The following is a 22305-nucleotide window of genomic DNA, read 5'->3' on the forward strand; positions in this document are numbered from 1 at the left end:
CGGCACGTTCATGACCCGGTCGACTGCCCTCTCAACGACAGGGTCATACTCGCCTTAGACTTGAAAGGAGCCTTCGACAACGTTACTCATGAGGTAATACTCACTCATCTTTCACAAACCGGTTGCGGACGCAACGCGTTCGGATACATTCGGCAATTTTTGACAGATTGCCAATCCTACATTAAAAATCCAGGACACCGAACATGGCCCGTTCCAACTTGGAACCAGAGGAACACCACAGGGTGCAGTGCTGTCTCCTCTCTTTTTCAATCTGGCTATGATGCACCTGCCGGCCCAGTTGGGTGCTGTCGCTGGTGTGCAGCATGCGCTGTATGCCGATGACATCACCTTGTGGGCCACGCAAGGTTCTCTTGGAGATATTGAGGCCAACCTGCAGCAAGCGGCAACCATAGTGGACCGTTATGCTCGCCGCTGCGGCCTTCAATGCTCCCCTCAAAATTCTGAATTTGTACACATACGCCCCTCACCAAAGTGTACGGCCAAAATTGAGCTCTTTTTATCGACAGGATGAATTCCTGAACACACAGAGGTCCGGGTACTGGGGCTCTTCATTCATGAATATACACGGTCGGACACTACCTTGGCGAAACTCTGTAAGGTGGGGGACCAGGTGGGCCGCATGGTCCGCCGGGTTTCTAACAAACGTGGGGGGTTGCGGTGCAAAGATGTCTTGCGGCTGGCGCATGCATTCATGACCAATCGAACCTTGTATTCGACTCCTTACCTCCACCTTTGGAAACAAGACGAGGATGCACTCGAAGTCGTCCTGCGCAAAATTTTTGAGAGCCCTCGATCTCCCCGTGAACACCTCCAACCAGCGTCTACTGGGCCTGGGCATGGTGAATACGTTCCGGGAGATCCTAGAGGCTTCCTTAACTAACCAATACACACGTCTTTCTAAGACACTGTCGGGTCGCCGCCTCCTTGCCCGGCTACACATCCAACACACCGCCCTTATGGAAGATCGTGTACGCCTCTCTTTCGAGTGGAGATGCGCCCTCCACGTACGCCCTCTTCCTAAAAACATGATACGTGAAGACCACAATGGCCGGCGCCTGGCGCGGGCGGAAGCCCTGGGCCGCATTATGGGTCGAAACCCGGAATTTACTACGTGGACGCCTCTGGCCCCCACCATGGGGGATGGTACACGGCCGCAGTGGTCCACCAGTCCAAAACTGTTAACAGGCTTACATTTCGCGCCCGTGACATAACCCACGCGGAGGAGGTCGCCATTGCGCTGGCAGCTACCCACACTAATTCTAAAACAATTATCTCCGACTCGTTAGGGGCCTGGCGGAACGTCGAGCAAGGCTGGGCGCCATACTTAGCCTACCGACTACTTCAAAATTGCACCTATACAGGGGACTCCGCTTACCGGAAAATAGTGTGGGTTCCTGCTCATATGGGTCTCGAGGGGAATGAGGCAGCCGACGCCGCCGCCCGCGGGCTCTCTTTTCTTTCTGGGCTTCCCATCTCGACCCCCTAGATCAGGATCTCGAATTCGAACCCGCGTATTCTTTTAAAGACATTGTTCGTTATTGTCAATCTTGTCATAGCCTTTACCCTCGCCCGAGTAAAGGTCTACCTAACACGTAGGAGCGGCTTTTACTCCGTCTGTATACCAACACTCTGCTGTGCCCGGCAGCACTAAAACATTTTAATCCCTCCTTCACGGGCAGTTGTCCGCACTGTGCGGAGAAGTCTTCGGACATCGAACACATGGTGTTGGCTTGCCCATCCAGCCCAGCTATTCCTCCTCACCCCAACCCCACTCGGGAGGACTGGGAGGTGACCCTGCTCGGCTGCTATGACCTGCAGGCCCAAAAAGCTTTGGTCGAGCGCGCCCGGCAGCGGCCGACGCCACTGGGGGACCCCACCTAGTATCTGTAAGGGCTGGATGTTCAAATATCCGGCCCATGCATACATCCACCCCTTTTAAATCAATAAACGTTTGTCACCACTACCACCTACCCCTTCTCCGGCGACCCTCAACCATTCCCAACATCAAATCTTTCTCCAGCGACTCCTCTCTTCTCGTCAGATGACCAAAGTAGCTGAGCTTTAACTTTAGATTTTGACCCTCCAATGAGCAGTCAGGGTTTATGGTCGACAATATCGACTGATTTGATCTTCTGGCAGTCCAAGGAAGTCTCAAGAGTCTCCGCCAGCACCCCAATTCAAACGCATCAATTCTTCCGCGGTCAGCCTTTTTCAAAGTCCAACTCTCGCATCCATACATCACAACTGGAAAGACCATAGCACGAGTTATACGGATCTTGGTTGGCAGACTAATGTATCTGCTCTTTACTAGGCGGTCAAGGCTAACCATGGCTCTCTTTCCCAGAAGCAGGCGTCTCCTAATATTATGGCTGCAGTCTCCCTCCGGGGTAATCTGGGGGCCCAAGAAGAGAAAATCTGTCACAGCTTCCACTTCTTGTCCCTTGATGCTCCAGGACTTGATAGGGCACGACGCCATGATCTTTGTCTTTTTAATGTTCAGTTTAAGCCCAAACTTCTCACTCTCTTCTTGTACGCGCATCAGAAGTCTCTTGAGTTCCACTTCACTTTCTGCCATTAAAGTGGTATCATCTGCATATCTAAGGTTGTTGATACGTTTTCCAGCAATCTTCACTCCAGCTGAAGACTCGTCCAGACATAGTGAGTAGCACATCTTAATTCTTATTCTCAAGCGTGAGGATGATAGTAGTGAGGATGATAGGCTAGTCAACGGCACATTTCGGACGAGCGTGTACTCAGCATTGGACAGGATTGGGGAGAGGTTTGGATTGAATTGGACAAGATTGGTTGGACTATATTTCACTTGAATGAACTATACTTGATTGGACTGGATTTGATTATACTGGATTCGTTTGTATTGAATTAGATTAGACTGGATTGGATCGTATTATCCTGGATTAGGTGGGATTAGATTGGATTGGATTGGAGAGGAGTAGGCAGCCCAGCGCCAGGCACACATGCTTCCGCTACATATATCCTAACCTAGCTGAGCTAATTCATGGTCATTTTTTCTTCTTCCAGCCTTTGGATGTAATGGACGCACGGTCACCTTAAAAAAGAATGTCAGTAACTTCGGGACATAGCGGACCGGATCCGGGTAGAAAATGACTTCTCACAAGAGGACAAGTACACACAGGAGCGAAGCTCACGGAAAATGACTTCCCTGGCGGGTTGCTAGGGCGATTCCAAAGAGTTTGCTCGTAGTATCATGCGGTAGTTAGCCCATACTTCGGTGCCTTTGTTTCTCGCTTGCGGATCTCAATTTCCGTACATGCGTATGGCTCTACAGCGTCCGTTCTCGTCTATCTCCTGTGGTCCCCTGCAGGCACAATGTGGTCCCGGTGGTGATGGGTGCCTCCCGCGACGAGTATCGCGCCGCGGCCCCGTACCACTCGTACATCCACGTGGAGGACTTTGCGTCGCCCAAGGAGCTGGCCGAGTACCTGCTGCTGCTCAGCCGGAACCGGAAGCTGTACAACGAGTACTTCCGGTGGAAAGGCACCGGGGAGTTCGTCAATACCTACTTCTGGTGCCGCCTGTGCGCCATGTTGCACGCGCCACCGCGTCCGCACAGGCGCAGCTCCGAGGACGTGTACCAGTGGTGGAACTCCGGTGCATGCAGGGAAGGATACGAGCCGTTCCCTCCAGCAGCAATTTGATTCACTCAAGCCCTTGCGCGCGGATTACATCTCTGTTGCGCCACTTACTGCGGATTTATGCTAAATTAATCATATATATGTTACTCAATAGTTTCAAAGTGTATCAAAGTGTTTTATTTCAGACAACAACAGTTACAGTTGTCTAGGGGACAGAGCGAAAGGCAAATAAGTGCCTGACGAAGAGTCTGCCCTCTTATTGCTCCAACTCAGGAGCACAAGACATTCAAAGCAGAAGGCACACACTCATTACATAATTCATAATCAGACATGATGAAACGCCTTTATGGTGACGAATAAGTATGCTTCTGCGTGTTTTTGTGGTCGAAACGAAGCAAGGGTGCGGATCTTCACAAAACTTGTGAGTAGATACCATTTGTGTTTCGTAGGCTTGCCTCCTATTTTGATGCCTTCTGCATTTATTCTCCGCCTTGCTGCCACTTCTCCCCCCCCCCCCCCCCCCTTAAACCCTCTGTGCTCGCTCCGCGTTCAATTCAATTTTTATTTTTATTTTTCCTTATGCACATGGTGAGGGCCGAAGTAAAAACGCTAGAAAGGCTTGACATGCCCTCGGTACTATTGTTTTTCTTGTGACTGTAGGAGGAAGGAAAAGAAAATGCACGGGCCTACTACCAACGTTAATAGAACTAAGATTCTATTAGCGTTGCCTGCTACTGGAGATAAAATACGTTGGCAGGCTAGCCCCCGCCGCAAGCGGCGGTGACCTACCTGTCCCAGCCCCATCAGGGCCAGGATCAGGAAACCTTCACCACCTCCCCATATCTACATTGCGGGACAGCAGGCCTTAAGCAAGTAACATTGCTTAAGCAAGTAACATCGTGAAATGCAGACAGTCGTTGTCAAAAACGGATGGCGCCTCAGTAGAGATAAAAACCAAACATGAAAGTGAAGCGCACATAACAAAATTACACAAAACAAAAACACATCCCTCATGTGGGCGAACCCTCTGCCCGAGGGGCACACTAACTGACTCGAGGCGGGTCGTGTAAACATAGGGGTTTATTCCTCGCATGTCCGGCAATCAGGAGTGTCGTCGTCGGTAGCCAGCAGCAGGAGCACCCGCACTGAAGACGATGCCTGCCAGCAAGAGAGAAAGGCTACGGCCTGCGCTCCCCTTTATAGCCCCGCGCCGGGACCGGTTATCCTGGCGCGAGCAAGGAGAGTAAAATGATAAAAGGGGCGGCGCATCGGTAGACGCGGGAAAAGCGCTCCCTTCAAATGTGGCTGGCGCGGTCGCCACACTCTTCAATATTGATAGGTTCGGTCGGGCTAGTAGAAGCGTTCGCACATCCCAATTACTGTATTCGGAGGTCATGAACTCTTGAACTTCGCAAAACTGTGCATGCAGTCACGTAACATCAAACGCATGAAAGCGATGTCACGTTGGTTTCTGTTAAGTGGAGCCTTCTCCACCCCACAGCAAATGCGGAGAGGTCGGCTCGTGTGCGAAAAAAAAAAGACTGCAAAATCTGCACTGGAGAAATGCGTAGGCCTGAGCGTTGATGTGTTGTCCGCGAGATGTGTCAGTGGGATTCCGCTATACTGCGCCTTTCCTTTCCTGTAAACGTATAGAACGCCGGAGTACTCTGATGCGTTCAGCGGATCACTTGGTTGTGTTCAACAAGGGGCGCACGACCTACCGTGTCGAGCAGCAACGCTCAGGCTTTCACATTTCTGTACTGCTGACTCTAGAAAATTTTCAGACTGGATTTGGTTGATTACCTCTCGTTCCATACTTTTTAACCATTCCCCCCTATATGTGTACGCAAGTCAGGTCCTTTCCCGCTCTTTAATTCAGGTATGCCTAATTTTCCGCCACCGAAAGTTAGGCCTACATCACCGGAAGGAGAAGCACTGCGCGACCCCATTTAGACGTCGCCATTTCTCCGGAAACGAAGGGGTCGACCGTCTAGCCCGAGGCTTAACCAACCGGGAGACTGGAGATATAACGGGAACGGACGCGCCTGTCGAGGCGCCGCGCACATATGCGGAGATAACAAACTTTTATCGCGAGCTAAGATGCACGTACCCCGCCCCTCACCCAGACCTCGACCGGGTGCAAGCCACGACACAGACGCCTACAAACAAAAGCCATTCTTAGCCCCTACCGATTATCGTTAATTACGAACGAAGAAGTCAACCCTGCATGCCGGCACTGCGGTGACGGGACGCAGGCCACTCAAGACCATATACTGTGGGAATGCGCCAGCAATCCCCCTCCAAAGACACTCTTGCCAGCTCCCTCAGCGGAGGAATGGGACAAGCTGTTGGCCAGCCCAACAAAAACTACGCAACAGGCCCACGTCACGCGAGCTCAAGAGGTCGCTCCCGACTGGAGGCCACCCTAGACTCGCCCCAGCCCGAAATAATTCCTTTCATTTTGTGGCAATAAAAGTTACCACCACCCCTCCCGGCTATTTCGGCGCCTGGTTAAGTTCATCATCATCAGCCTGACTATACCAACTGCAGGGCGAAGGCCTCTCCCATATGTCTCCACTTAACCCGGTTCTGTGCTAGCTGCATCACTTGACCCCTGCAAACGTCTTAATCCCATCCGCCCACCTAACTTTCTGCCGCCCCCTGCTACGCGTTCCTTCCCTTGGAATCCAGTTTGTTACCCCAAGCGACCATCGGTTATCCTCTCTTCGCACTACATGTCCTGCCCATGTCCATTACTTCTTAATCTCCACTAGAATGTCGGTAACTTGAGTTATTTCTCTGACCCACTCTGCACGCTTCCTATATATCTTAATGTTACCCCTACCATTTTTCGTTCCATAGCCCTCTGAGTTGTCCTCAACTTAAGTAGAACTCTCTTGGTTAGCCTCCACGTTTCAGCCCCATAGGTGAGTACAGGTAAGATGAAACTGTTATATACTTCCCTCTTGAGCGATACCGGTAAACTGCTAGTCATAATCTGCGAGTGCTTGCCAAATGCGCTCCATCCCAATCTTATTCTTCTTGTTATTTCTTTTTCATGGTCCGGATCTACGGTTACTACCTGTCCTAAGTAGACATATTCGCCCACTACTTCCAGTACTTCGCTACCTAATATAAACTGCTGTTGCTTCCCGAGGCTGTTGAACATTACCTTAGTCTTGTGCATATTGATGTTTAAGCCTACCTTTCTGCTTTTCCTGTCTAGGTCATCAATCATTATTTGCAGTTCATCCCCCGAGTTGCTTAGCAAGGCAATGTCATCAACAAATCGCAGATTACAGAGATATTCTCCATCTACCATTATCCCTAACTGCTCCCATTCCAAGTCTCTGAATAATTCCTCTAAGCAAGTATTCAGAGACTTGGTTAACTTAATTGCTTTAATTACCTAATTAACCCACATGCACCAAATTACATCCTCAGCGAGAGTGTTTGGCCCTCTACCTTTATGCGAAGCATATTAACGTAGGTTTCGGGCCTTCGCGCGACGCCCGGCGGTGGCCACCATTCACCCTGAAGTGGGGTCACGTGACATGACGTCACGTGATGACGTCACATCGGCTGCAGATGGGGCCTCATATCGCGCCGTCAGACGTCGCCCGGCGGAGGCCTCCACGCTTCGGTTCGCGCCGTCGCGCGCGACGCCGCGGCGGCGCCACCATCGCTGCATCACGTGATATGTGACGTCACGCCAGGGATCAAGCGGCGCGCGCCCGCTGTCGCGTCAGTCTCTGCCCGCACCCGCGCCAGCGTCTTTGCGCTTGGCGTGTATGCGGTCAAGATGCCTACGACAATTAACCTAAAACCACGTCTCCGTTACTTAGCCCCATCCACACTGAGGCAACTGCTTAACATGCTTCACATCCACTGGGCTTAACCTTGATAAGCCTCCAAATTTTTTTTTTATAATTCGCTTCTTTAGCACGGAATCATGCCAATTCTGGTGACACGAAACTGCCAACATACCTACTTATTGATTAGGCATTAATAATGAAAATTATAGTGAGGACTATAGTTCACTCAGTGGCAACTCAAGAAGATGGGGCTGGAACAGGTTGGAACAAAAATGGCTGGAAAACAAGCGAGACAGTTACCGCGCCTTTCCCTTCCTATCAATCAATCAATTAGGCTGTTATGTCTGCACGAACCCCGCCGTGGTGGTGCAGTGGTAAGACGCCCGACTACTCTACCGGAGTACCCGAGCTCGAACCCGACCTCAGCGGGTGCGTTTCGATCGAGGCGAAACGAAGAGGCGCCCGTGTGCTGTGTGGTGTCAGCGCACGTTAAAGATCCCCGGGTGGTCGAAATTACTCCGCAGCCCTCCACTCCGGCTCCTCTTTCTCTCTCTTTCTGCTTTCACTCCCACCTTCCTCCCTTCCCTTACGGCGCGGTTAAGGTGTCCACAGAAAACAAGTTAGACAGTTACCGCGCCTTTCCCTTCCTATAAATCAATCAATCAATCAGCGGAGGTGGCTTAGCTACAGAGCCAGTATCAGGCCCGTGCATTTTCTTTTGCTTCTTCCTACAGCCACAACAACAACTCAAAACTTTAAAAGTAAAAAAAACAAAAATAGCAATTAATAAACACGCTAAATGAATTAAATACAAAGTGAAATATTTTAAAATAAAAACAGTATAACATAAAAGTAAAAATTACAACGTCACTGCAGAAACTGCTTTCGCATTCTTCCAATGTACTTTCTGCAGTGACTTCTTTTTTCCGTATTTCAGAGAGTCTGTGTGAAAAACAGTTCGGCATATATTATCTTTTCGATGTTCGCCCCAGGCGTAAAAAATATTAGAGGGTATCTCAGGTATCGTTTAGCTCCCCTTCCTTTCCTATCATTTACCTCTCATCGTCTGCCTGACCTTCGCGGATCAGCTTGTTCTCGTTGTTAAATAGCTAAGCGCATTCACTCATTTCCACTATAAGAAAATTTGAAAGAGCGCTAACATACACAACCTCAAAAGATAGGTGAGTGACGAGACACAAGCGCTCGTGTATTGTCGGTCGTCTATCTTTTGTGCTTGTGTTTCAAAATGCACCAAATCGCCCACAAAAGAAGTGTTAATTTACTCATTTCCAGTTAGTTTCAGCCATCACAAGTCACTGGCCGTTCCGTAGTCATGTTGACTCATGCCTAGTCATTGTAGTCATTACCACTCATAGCTAAGCATATTACTCATTTCAGTAAGTTGCGGCCATTACAAGTCACTATTTGACAAATTGACTGTTCCGTAGTCACGCTGTCATGGCTAGCCATTGTAATCATTACCGCTCATACCTAAACATGTTTACTCATTTCCTGTCAGTTGCGGTCATAAGCCGTTTGACATATTGGTCGTACCGTATTCATTTTAGCCATGTTATGAACATTTTACTAGTCATAATTATTATTCATTAACTCTATCGATATCTATATCGTATAACTTGTATTCATTACCGATCACCATCAATCGTTTCATTGCTAACTTCCTTCCTCATACATCTTTTATTAGCAAGTGACAGATCAGCGCACAGATCCCATGCACAGTTCCGATGCCCAGATCCCGCGCACAACTCTCACGCACGGGATTTCGTTCCATGAGCCTACAAAGGCTTTCGCCCTAATAAGGGGACACTTAAGCCATACAAGCTCCGCCGTTAAGGGTATGACGCGATAGCGTTCCGCGCATACACAGGCGATACCTTTTTTTTTCACTTGTAGTGTCGCACCAACGCTCGGTGTCTGTTTCAAAGAAGACGAGCGTATGTAAAAAGGCGCGTGCTAAAAAGAAGACGTCAAACAAAGAAGACGACGCAAGAGACTGTCCTGCTAGTTAAACGTTCGACGGGGACATCGACCTGAGACTGAACGTACTCTTACATTTGGTGGAGGCTGCTCTTCGTTCCTGGTGCCAGTTCCTGGCCCTACGGGGTTGGGACGGTAGGCCAACGCTGTTCGCTGCGGGGGCTAACCTAAAGTATATATAAACGTTGGGCTAGACAGCCACCGAATTTTTATCTGTAGTTTGCCGTCATTGCACCCGCCACCGCTTCGATGGTGGTGGACGACGGCTGTTGTTGCGGCGCGCGTCTTTCTCTCCCTCTTCTTTTTTTCTTCGCTATTTTCTCTTATGTCCGCACGAGGCAGCGGAGGTGGCGCAGTTACAGAGCCAGTAGCAGGCCCGTGCATTTTTTTTCCCTTCTTCCTACAGCCACAACAATAACAACAACTCCTTTCACGCTGGAGCTTCGCAGTCGCACACTCGCTACGCCATCCGCTGTGTCTGAGGCAACAAGCGAGACCGCTACACCATGCTCGACTGCTCCCACCGCTCCGCCTACCATCCTGTGCTCTGGTGGGCTTCGCCAGCGCGACCCCAGATTCTTCAGTGGCGCAAGATGTGGATGATTGGCTCTCCTCATATGGACGCGTAAGCACATACAACAAGTGGGACGATACCACCAAGTTAGCTAACGTCCTCTTCAACCTGACAGATGTAGCTAATTTATGATTTCGCAACCACGAACCCGACCTGCCCACCTGGTCGGCCCTTAAAACGAGCTTTTCCGAGGTGTTCGGGCGCCCCGCCGTGCGCATACTCCGCGCCGAACAACTCCTCGAAGCCCGCGCTCAGCTTCATGAGGAAACATTCACCAGCTACATAGAGGACATTGTGGATCTTTGTAAACGTGTTAATCCTTCTATGTCCGAAGCTGACAAAATCACCAAGATCCTGAAGGGAATCTCCGACGATGCGTTTCATATGTTGACGGCCAGAAACCCGCAAACCGTCGTCGAAGTGGTTCATTTTTGTCAAAGTTACAACATCCTCAAGAGGCAACGAGCTTCTACTCGACGTTCTGTCATGAACGATCGGTTATTTCCGCCACCGACAGCATGCGGCCTCGCATCTGAACCGCCTTCAGAGATCAAGGCTTTTATACGGGAGGAAGTGGCTCACTAACTGTCGCTCTTCCCTGCTTCTACCGCAACCACCCCATCGCTAGATCCTGCACTTCGACGCACCATCCAGGAGCAAGTTGCAGAAGTTTTACCGCCAAGCTCTCAACTTACGCCTGTGACCGCCCGGCTAACGTACGCCGCTGACACCGCCAGACCACCACCGTGCCCTGTCGCGTATGCTGCGCCGTTACCACCACCACCACCACCTCCGCCCCGCCCTTATCTGCCTCCTCGACACCCGGCCTACAATCCATGGTGAACCTCCGATAACCGCGCAACCTGTTATACATGTGGCGTTCCTGGCCACATCGCCCGGCTTTACCGCCAGCGCGAGCAGTCGTACCGCAGTGGCCTCCGCTTATACAGTTCCAACTACAGTTACAAATATGAACCTTCCTCTCCCCCTCTTGCTACTGGCCCCTCTACGGACTCATTTTATTCTGACCACTCCTCCCGCCGATCACCGTCTCCCCGCCGTCGTTCCCTCTCGCCGCTGCGCCGTCACTCTCCTGCTGGCCCGGAGGAAAACTCCCTTCTCTGTGGTCACGGACCATCACGCACTCTGCTGGTTGTCCACCCTTAAAGACCGATCCGGCCGTCTTGCTCGTTGGGGGCTACGCTTACAAGAGTACTACATTTAGGTCACATACCGGTCTGGCCGTAAGCATTCTGATGCCGACGCCCTGTCTAGGTCACCTCTTCAATGCGGCTCTGACTCGACAGATATCACCGTAGGTGACTCAGCTAGAAATTGCCGACATGTCCAATGCACAAAGGCAAGACCCTTGGATCGCTTCTCTTCTCACGCTTCTATCTACACTTTCTCTGCGCCCAGCTTCTCGAACGCTTCGTCGCCAAGCTCGTCATTTTGCCATCCGCGACGGCCTGCTTTATCGCCGAAATTACCTCTCCGACGGACGCAAGTGGCTCCTTGTCATTCCTCGGCACCTGCGTTCGGAAATATGCGCCGCTTTTCACTCCGATCCTCAGTGTGCCCACGCCGAAGTGTTGAAAACTTACACTCGTCTTCGCCTCCACTATTACTGGCGGGGTATGTACCGCTTCGTGCGTCATTACATCCGCGCATGCCAGGAATGCCCTCCACACCACTCCACCATTCAAATACAGCCCTTGCCCTGCCCCAGCCGGCCATTCGACCGTGTGGGTATTGATCTTTACGGGCCACTGCCAGTCACTTCAGCTGGTAACCGTTGAGTCATCGTGGCTGTTGACCACCTTACCCGCTACGCAGAGACATCCTCTATTTTCGGCGTCGGCGCCAGACGTTGCGTCTTTCGTCTTGCACCACATTGTTCTGCGCTACGGCTCACCTAAAGAATTGCTCAGTGACCGTGGCCGTGTTTTAGAGCGCAGCTCTTTGGCGCTCGTTCCTGGGTTTCGCGTCGGCGTCGGCCTCGTAACCAGCGCCTCCCCACTTTCATCCCCCCAGTTCGAGCCGGCGCTTGGCAACCGAAGCCTCGCAGGAAGCGCGGAGCAGCCGGAGAACACAAGGAAAGGAAGGGGGGTGGAGGGGTCGCCGGAGGAAGCGCTAGCAGCGACTGTCTGATGCCGCTGCCGCCGCTAGCGAGTCAAGACAACGTGACCGCGTAGATAATAATAATAATTGGTTCACAGGAAGGGAAAGGCGCAGTATCTGTCACACGAGTTTGTAGACTACTGAACCGCGCCGTAAGGGAAGGGAGGAAGGTGGGAGTTAATTACAAAGAGGAGCCGTAGTGGAGGGCTACGGAGTAATTTCGACCACTTGGGGATCTTTAACGTGCGCTGACATCGCACAGCACACGGACGCCTCTTCGTTTCGCCTCCATCGAAACGCAGCCGCCGAGGTCGGGTTCGAACCCGGGTATTCCGGACAGTAGTCGGGCGTCTGCCACTGTACCACCCCGGCGGGGCATGACCGCGTAGAAAAACTGATTTATTTTTTATAGGAATGGTAAGACGCGGTAACTGGCTCACTTGTTTTTTGTGGACACCGCAACCAAGCCGTAAGGGAAGAGAGGAAGGCGAGAGTGAAAGTGGAAAGAGAGAAAGAGGAGTCGTAGTGAAGGGCTGCGGATTAATTTCGACCACATGGGAATCTTTAACGTGCGCTGACATCGCACAGCACACGGACGCCTCTTCGTATCCCGTTCCTCTCGCTCGTAACGCGTCCCACGGCTGTGACAACCTCGCGAGGCACTTGTATAGATCTCGTCTTTGAGAATCAAGCATTGGTGTACCAAGTCGAACATATATCAGTCTATTTCTCCGACCACAAAGCTTCCTTCATGACTGTCAAGAACTGTTAGTGGAGTCTTTGTTAAAGGAATACGTGTGAAAAATAAAAAAAAAAATTCTGTGATAGCGCATGCATGTGTTGCTCGATTTCTTTGCCTCAATCTATCGAAAAGGTGAAACAGCTTATTTGCTGCGCTCAAATTTCGCATTAGGAAGTAACGTAATCTTCGGTAATTTTTTTTTCCGAGACCGTTGAAGCCCTTCTTAAGCAGTGCCGCATTGTCCACCTCTCTACCTCGGCTTACCACCCGCAAACAAATGGCATGACGGAACGTTTTAACCGCACCTTGAGTGACATGCTGGCCATGTATGTCGCGTCCGACCACTCAAACTAGGACCGGATTCTCCCGTTCGTTCACGTGCGCTTACAATACTGCAATACAAAGCACGACCGGCTTCTCCCCCTTTTTCCTTCCATAAGGCCGTGAACCCACCTCAATTACTTGGAAGAAAGTTTCGTAGGGAGGGCGGAGGAGGTGAAGGGAACCCAAAGCCACACGAGGGAGTCTGTGGTGCATGAAGGAGCTGGACAACTCGGTGCGCGAAGGAACTGCTGGTGACCTTGGTTCTGGGTTGTCAATGATCGAGCCAACTGGCGACATTCTTCTGCATATGCCGCCTCTTCAGAGACTGTGGTCGATTATTTATTTATTTATTTATTTATTTATTTATTTATTTATTTATTTATTTATTTATTTATTTATTTATTCAAATACCTCACGGGCTCCGATTGGAGTATTATGTGAGGGGGGTTACATAACTGGGGTGCGAAACAGAAGCATGTAGAAGATGGTTATTTTAACATCGTTATGTTCAAAACGTTAACATTATACAATGGCAAACACAAGAAAAGAGAACAAAATTTGAAAAGCACACTATAGAACACACTTCAGTAACAGCACACTTCAGAACAAAATGTTGCTTATTTTTTCTTTGAAAATAACATAATCTGAAGTGTGAACAATGTTATCAGGAAGACTATTCCAATAAATGATGGCACGGGGCAGGGCTGATGAGTTGAATGCAGTGGTTCTTCCCGAAAGACGTTTAAAAGTGGGGGGATTATGCAATCGGTGAGATGTGCGGGCCGGTTTTGTGAGAGGTAGTGTGAAGGAATGATGGCTATAAACAATTTTATGGAAGAGATAGATAAGTGCTATTGTTCTGCGAGATTCTAAGGATGGAAGGGATAACGACGCCTTAATGTTAGTTATACTGGAATGTCGGCAATAGTTGCGAGAAATGAAACGAGCGGCACGATTTTGTACGCGCTCTAGGGAATGAATTAAGTAATGTTGGTGGGGTGACCAAATGGAAGATGCGTATTCAAGTTGTGGGCGAACAAATGTTTGATATGCCAACTGCCGCGTGGAAGAAGGTGCACCTCTGAGGTTACGTTTTAAATAACCTAATGTACGGTTAGCTTTGGCAGTAATGTTTTCTATGTGGGTCTTCCATGAGAGATTTGGTAAAAAGTGCACGCCAAGGTACTTGTATGAGGACGCAAGGGTGACTGGACTGTGATTAAGCAAGTAAGTGAAACGGTGAATAGTCTGTTTACGGCTAAATGTCATTAATTGGCATTTATCAGTCTTAAGGGACATTTGCCATGATGCGCACCAGTTATTAATGCGGTGTAGATCTTCTTGAAGGACGATGTGGTCATTAGCAGAGCGGATTTTGCGATAAATGACGCAATCGTCAGCAAACATTCTGAGTGTTGAGGTGATGCTTAACGGTAAGTCATTGATGAAAATCAGAAACAGTAAAGGGCCTATTACACTACCTTGCGGTACGCCTGATGTTACATCAATTAGAGGGGACGAATTGTTATCAACAGAAGTGAATTGTTTACGAAATGATAAAAAGTTTCTTATCCAAGAAATTGTTAATGAATCAAGGTGCAAGAACGAGAGTTTCGCGATTAAACGACAGTGTGGAACGCGGTCGAAGGCTTTAGCATAGTCGAGGAATATGCAGTCGATTTGAAGATTTTCGTCCATACCGTGAAACAGCTCATTAGTAAACTCGAGTAGTTGTGTCTCACATGATAACCCTTTTCTGAACCCGTGTTGTTGTGGAAAAAAGAAACCGTTGCCTTCTAAATGTAGTGCCGTGTTAGATGCAATGATGTGCTCGAGAAGTTTGCAAGATATACATGTCAGCGATATCGGGCGATAGTTAGCAACATTAGTTCGGTCACCAGATTTGAAAATTGGAATGACTTTTCCAATTTTCCACTCGAATGGTATCTCTCCTGTTGAAAGGGATTGGCGAAATATATGAGTGAGTATGACGCTGGAATGAGCCACGGTATGTTTCAAAATTTTTGAATTAATCCCATCAACACCACATGAAGTACTTACTTTTAGATTGTTAATCAATGTCGCAACACCATCAACAGTAATGTCTATTGGGCTCATGTAATCATAGTCATATTCAGGTGCCGATGGAATATTGGAATAGTCTTCCTTCGTGAACATATTGGCGAAAAAGTTATTGAAGGTCTGAGGGCGTTCATCTGGAGCAATGGGATCTCCAGCCTCATTTATCAATGTAAAATCTGAAAAAGTTTCGAAGGTGATAATGTTTTCCAAAATTTTTTTGGATTGTTCTTAAGGAGGGATGGCAAATCGTGAGCCATGAACTTATGCTTAGCTTTCCGTATGGCCAAGCAGTATTCTTTATCGGCATTTTTATGTTTTTCCCGTGATTCGGGTGTTCTCAGCCGTTGAGCTGTTTTGAAAAGTCGTTTTTTTTTTTTGTTCATCAGCGTACGAAGATTCTTGTGGTACCACGGCTTAGATGAGTTAGCACGGAAACATATGCGGGGTATATAGGTGTTCATTAACTGCGTGAGTTTATCTTTGAACTGACGCCAGTTTTCGTTAACAGATTGATCAGGAAGGAATTGCAGAAAGGAATCGCAGAAGGTTTGCAAGCCGAGGTTAATGGCATCGTAGTTCGCTCTGCTATAGTCGAAGATGTATTTCTGAGGTTGGTTGCGTGGGCGGGATGGCATTTTTATAGTGAAATGGAGCAGTTTGTGATCACTGAAACCATCCGTGAGGGAGATTGGGCTAACATTGTCGGGAGCCGATGTGAAAACAAGGTCTAAAATGTTAAGGCCGCGCGTAGATTTAGAAACAAGTTGAGTTAAAGAAAAGTCTAATGTTAGTTCAACGAAATTAACCGGGACCTGTGCCGATGCAGTTAAGGTATTCCAGTTGATATTCGGGTAATTGAAATCACCGAATAAATAAATGTCGGCCTTTGGGAAGTTGCTTCTAATATCTGAGAGGTTAGCATACAGATTTGCTACGAAAGTTTCTGAGCTATCTGGTGGTCAGTAGCATATACCAAGAAGGGACTTAAGAGATGAGGACGTGATGCTGCAAACCCATAAAATTTCTAGAGGGGACGAAATGTTTACACGAAAGGAAGGAATGTGATTTTTTATGGCGATCATCACGCCACCACCCCTTTTATTAGTTCTGTCATTCCGGTAAATAACAAAATCGGGTGATTCGGGTAAGACTTCGTCGTCAGTTATATCCGAGTGCAGGCTCGTTTCTGTTAAAGTTATGATGTCAGGCTTATTATCTTCTAGATACGAGTAGAGTTCGGTGCGCTTTGGGAGGATGCTACGTATGTTAGTAAATGATATGGAAAGCGAAGGGATGACGCCGTATGAAGGCTCTGAATGATAGTCTGCCTTGTGTGCAACCGCTCTTCGTTTTTGCTATTGGGTGCATTGTTTGACAGTGTCGGAAGCAGCGTCGTACATATACACATGATTGTTGATGCGCAGTTTATCAACTTTAAGTTTAAACGACCCGCCATCCGATTTTGCGAAATCTAACAGTTTTTTCCTAGCCAGGCGGAGTTGCCAGGGCGATAAGAGAGTACGGTATTCATACCCGGGAGAAAAAGGAGGCATCCTGCCGACTCATGGCGTCGACACAACAGGCGGGTCATAACAGGGCTTGAGGCGGTCAACGTGCACTGTTTCACGCCCACGCTGAAGCATATCTGGTGTCGGTACAAGCTGTTCTATTACGTAGTTCACCGGAGAGGTATGGCAAATAACCCGATATGGACCATTTGTAGTGTCGCACCAACGCTCGGTGACTGTTGCAAAGAATACGAGCGTATGTAAAAAGACGCGTGCAAAAAAAAAGACGACGTCAGACAAAGAAGACGACGCAAAAGACTGTCCTGCTAGTTAAACGTTCGACGGGGACATCGACCTGAGAACCTGAGACTGAACGTACTCTTACACACTTTATATTTTTATCTTATTGCCTGCCAGGCGATGACACCTGGACGTCACAATAATAATTGGTTCACAAGAAGGGCTGCCCCGCCACGGTGGTGCAGTACAGAATATTACGCCGGAAACCCACATCGGTAATATTCTGTATGTGTAAAATCTGATTTTGAAGTTGGCAATAAAGAAACAAAAGCAGTGGTGGTGCTCATGCGTCCGAGGGTAATGAGAACAACTCAGCGTCTCAGGCCTTGGACGAGATGTCGTGTCAAGCTTCGGACAAGGAGCCAACCGCAGACGATCCACCAATCGTTCCCGAACACCCAGCGAATGTTACCGCGGATATTGTGACCCCTGTGGCCGTTGCTGTGCAACAACATCCAGACCAGGGCCAACTTCCTGTGGCTGACGGGCTCGCGGCTGCCGACGAGCCAATCTTGAAACGCTGTGCATCATCTGCCTCCGAATGCAGGGAGGAGGACGATCAAGCTGGAAACAAGCATCGTCGTCGCGGTCGAACGTCGAAACACAAAGTGCCGGCGTTCGCGGTCGAGGAGGCCTGGCGGTGGTTCGGAGGCGGCTTCGCCGTCTTCCGAGAGGCAAATGGAATTGTAGGCAAAACTATGCGCTGTCACCATGGCGGTCTCTGAAGAGATAGTGCTTGCAACTCTCAATCTACGGGGTCTTATAAAGCCCCTCAATAAACTAAAAGTAGCGCCATCTCCTCTCTCCTCCTCCGGCGGCGCCGCTCCTCCTCTCGCATTTCGACCGTGGCTCCACCTACGGGGTGCGCGACTAGCGCGCGCTCTCCGGAGCAGGCGCCCTTCACAGCCGTCTCGATCAGCGCCGCGCGCGCGCCGATCGAGGCGGCCGTGCGCCGGGTCTCACCAGGGCCTTGCATTTTGTCGCAATGTGTTCAGGTTAAAATATTACTCACTGCTGAAACATAATTACCGAATGTTGACAGGGATTTCCCGCCAGAATAGTTTCAGCTGTGAGTGTCATACACCACATATACGCGATTTCGGCGTTGGTTCAACTCGCCGTCATCTCCGTGTGTCCGTAGTTCGTCACATTTGGCCACTCAGCGGCATGCTTTATAAAATTTGTAACTAGGCGGCGGACAGGAACAATTTTGGAACAGTCTGTGTATGGTTTCTTTGCAGCGTTCACTGGATTGCGAGCTGCCGGTAAACTTGAGAAGTGTGGCAGCAGCTGTCTTCCATGTATTTTCAACTTCAGCTGCAGATCAAATTAACTATAGGCGCCGGAAGCTAGAGTCTGTGTGGAGTCTTTGCAGCGTTGATTGACTTGTGAGCTACCGGTAAACTTGGGGAGGGAGGTAACAGTTATTTTTTTTATATTTGGCGTTGAGACGGTGCCGTGTTCAGCTGCCATGGTGTGTCACCATACGTACACGATTTTGGCGTCGATTTAACTCGCCTTCACCTCCTTGAGTCCGTCAGCCGTTGACAAAAGTGCGCAACATGCTTGAAAAAAAATTAACTAGGCTGCGGAAGCTGCAGTCTGTGTGGTTTCTTTGCAGGTTGGACTGAATTGTAAGCTACTGTGAAACTTGAGAAGCGTGGTAGCAGTTTTTTTTTATATTTTGCGCTGAAACGGTTCCGTTTTCAACTGTCAGTGCGTAACACCATTTGTACGCGATGTCTGCGTTGGTTGAACTCACCTTCACCACCGTGCTTCTATCAGCCGCCGGCCAAAGAGCGCAACATGCTTGAAAAAAAAATTAAATAGCCAGCGGGAACGATTTAGTAGCAGTCCGCGTGGCAGCAAAACACACGGCGATATGTGCCGCGCGCGCGCCGCCCGCCCCGCTGGAAAGGAGGAAGCTGCACGCCCAGCAAAAAAAAAAAGCGCGCGCGCGCACGTGACGGCGCTCGGCCAATGAGAGGGTCGAACGACGAAGGAGAGCGCAGGAGAGGAGGCGGGCGGCAAACTTCACATGTTGGCGCTACTTTTAGTCTATTGAGGGGCTTTAGGGTCTTAGGTCTCGCCAGAGACAGATGCAACTTCGCCGACTTTTGCACAGCAAGCGTCTAGATATTGTGGCAGTCCAAGAGACGAAGATAGAGAGAGAGGAGGAAACCAAGAGGGCGCTACAGCCCTTTTTGGCAGATTTTAATGTCATTGTTGCGCATGCTGGGGGCTTGTCGGCAGGTTGTTTTCTGTTTCTGTGGCTGCCTTGTACTGGCCTAACTTATAATATCGACGCCGAGGGTCGGTTGATATGTTGCGATCTTCTACTCTTTAGGACGCAATGCCGGATAATCAATGTTTACGCTTTTAATACTGTGACAGAGCGCATAAATTTTTTTGACCACATAGCCAGCTTACTCGACTGTGACCGACGTCTTGTGCTAATGGGTGACTTCAACTGTGTTTGCAACCCCATAGATCGTTCTAGTCTAGACGCACGCAGTGACAGGGGTGGGGAACTTTTGTTCCGTGTTACAGACGATGCGGGACTGGTTGATACAGGGGCGTCCTGCCATGCTTTTAGATCATTCATCCACATTCAGGGGCATTCTCCCGCTCGTCTAGACCGGATCTCATGCATCTTGTACATTAGTTTCCCGCTGGCTTGTTTGCGAAACTATACCGGTTTCGTTTTCTGATCATAGCATGGTAGTAGCCCGACTCGGTGGCAATGACCATTCAAATTTTAGGCCGCAGTGGGAACTTTGGAAGTTAAACTCATCGCTGGTAAATGATCAAGAATTTATCATTCGTGTGCACTCAAAGCTCCAATCATGTTTTTCCAGAAATCTATCATTGTTCGCCGCTTGGGAAATGTTCAAGCAAGAAGTACGTGCGATAGCAACTGAACTTGGCTCAATTAAATCTTTCTACAGGAAACATCAGGAGGAGGCACTTAACAAAACCTTGTGTAACCTGTATGAGCTAGAATGTGAATTCCCTAGATCACATACGGACGAAATTGCTAGTGTCAAAAGTGAGTTAAAAAAGCATGATGCGGAACGATACAGGGGTGCCTTAATTCGATCTCGTATCAAGCGTGCTTTGCACTGCGAACGGCCGACGCGGCAAGCTTTGCTTGATGAACGTCATCATGCGACTGCAAAGCTGATTCCGGGAATTATGCGTAATGGCACATTGGTTACGAGTACGAATGAGGTTACGACCGCATTCGTGGATTATTACTCGATGTTGTTTAGTACCACTCCTCCTGTAAGAAATTCTGGCATCTCGCGTTTTATATTCCTGGTGACCCCTTTATAAGAAGATGATTGTTCTGTAATTAGTAGCTCTTTCACGCAGCAAGAGGTAGAAGTGGCAATTGATCAATTACCTCTCTCAAAAACGGCTGGTCCTGATAGCATTTCTGTCCCAGCGTCCAACAACGAACAAGCAGCGTGGAAGCAAGAAGAAGAGCGTTTATTCGAGATTGCGTGCTGGTATTTATAGCCTACAAACGGCTGCATGATAACGGCCAGAGCGCATGCGCGACTGATATATTACATCTTCCTCGGTGTAATCTTTAAAAGTCCGAGAGCACAATACGCGACACTTGTTGGAAATTCTGGTCGTAGTGAAGACGATTGGGCTGTCTCTTTTGTCGGGTGGATCGCCTTGGCATTGAGTGGGCTGTATTGTAGACTAGACTGCGACGCTTCCACGTTTTCCTGGGAAATGTCTTCGCTGCCAGAGTCATCTTCCGTTAAGTCGCTTCGGAATGGCTCACGTGTGGCTAGAAGATGTTGTCGGTTGCGTCGAAGCACTTTGTTGTCCTTTGTAAGGACGCGATAGGACCTTGGTGCTACCAGCCCCATGACTCGAGCCTTGCAGTCCCATGCATTCCCTCGTACTCTTACAACTGCATGTTTTTTAGTTCAGGCAGATTTTTCCCTTTTGAGGGCCTTTGCTGGCGTGGTTGGCGCCGGGACTTCTGTTGACTTGAGCATGACACGAAGTCTGGTAGCCGAGTGCGTAACTTTCTGCCTTGAAGAAGCTCTCCAGGGGACCGGCCTTCGGCTAGTGGAGTCGAGCGATAACCGAGAAGGCCCGACCAGAAGTCCTCGTTGAGTTCGCCAGTCTTCTTCATTATTCTTTTGACAATTTGGACTCCCTTCTCGGCGAGGCCATTGGACCGTGGGAATCGCGGACTGGACGTGACATGCTTGAAGTCGTATCTAGAGGCGAACAAAGCAAATTTATGTGATGAAAACTGAGGACCGTTGTCGGTGTAGACTTCCAACGGAATCCCATACCGTGCAAAAATTTAGCTAAGCTTAGCAATGACAGTGCATGTCGTTGTGTCAGTAAGCTTTTCGACTTCAGGGAAGTTTGAAAATGCATCGAACACGCACTGGTAGGAGTTTCCGCCGTACATAAAGATGTCAACCCCCACCCTGTACCAGGCATGGCCTGGGATCGGCCTAAGCATTACTGGTTCGGTTTTTTGTTTGTAAGCGTATTTTTGACAAACAGAACAGGTCTTCACCATGGTTTCAATGTCCGTATTCAGTCTCGGCCAGAATACCAAGCCACGGGCTCTCGCTTTGCACTTATTTATGCCTAAGTGACCTTCATGAATACGACCCAGTATTTCAGCTCTCATATTCTTCGGAATGACGACCTTTGTCCCCTTCATAATAATACCCTTAACTTCTGATAACTCAGGACCAAAAGGTTTCATCGAGCCTTCAATTTCTTTTCCATTTCTTAGTTGCCGCAACACTGTTTGCAAGTCTGGGTCAGAGGCTGTCGCTTCTGCCAGTCGATCAAACATTTTCTTGCTCACCAGCTTTAAAGTCACGCTCACTGCATGAACGTCGACATCTTCACTGAAGTCATCACGTTCGCTTGGAACGGCTGGCGACGATCTTGAAAGCATATCGGCCAGGAACAGCTGTTTGCCTGGAAAAAAGTGAAGAACGCAATCGTATCTTAGCAAGCGCAGGAAAACTCGTTGCAGTCTTGGTGGCATGTCACCAATGGCTTTCGAAGCAACTGCTATCAACAGTCTGTGGCCTGTTTCGATGGCGAACTTGCGGCCGTAAACAAAATGAAAAATTTTTCACAGCCGAAAGTAATGGCCATTGCTTCTTTCTCGATTTGCGCGTATCTTTGTTTTGCCTTCGTCATTGTG

At 49.0% G+C, this 22305-nt stretch overlaps 1 pseudogene; it reads left to right on the forward strand.

Annotated features, from left to right (window-relative positions):
• LOC146193914 (glycoprotein 3-alpha-L-fucosyltransferase A-like) overlaps positions 1 to 3698 on the forward strand; it is a 35843-nt pseudogene extending 32145 nt beyond the window's left edge.
• Positions 3699 to 22305: the final 18607 nt, after the last annotated feature.

The sequence above is a fragment of the Amblyomma maculatum genome, chromosome 4, assembly GCF_055883805.1.
Source record: "Amblyomma maculatum isolate TAMU_Amacu chromosome 4, ASM5588380v1, whole genome shotgun sequence".
Taxonomy (NCBI): Eukaryota; Metazoa; Arthropoda; class Arachnida; order Ixodida; family Ixodidae; genus Amblyomma; species Amblyomma maculatum.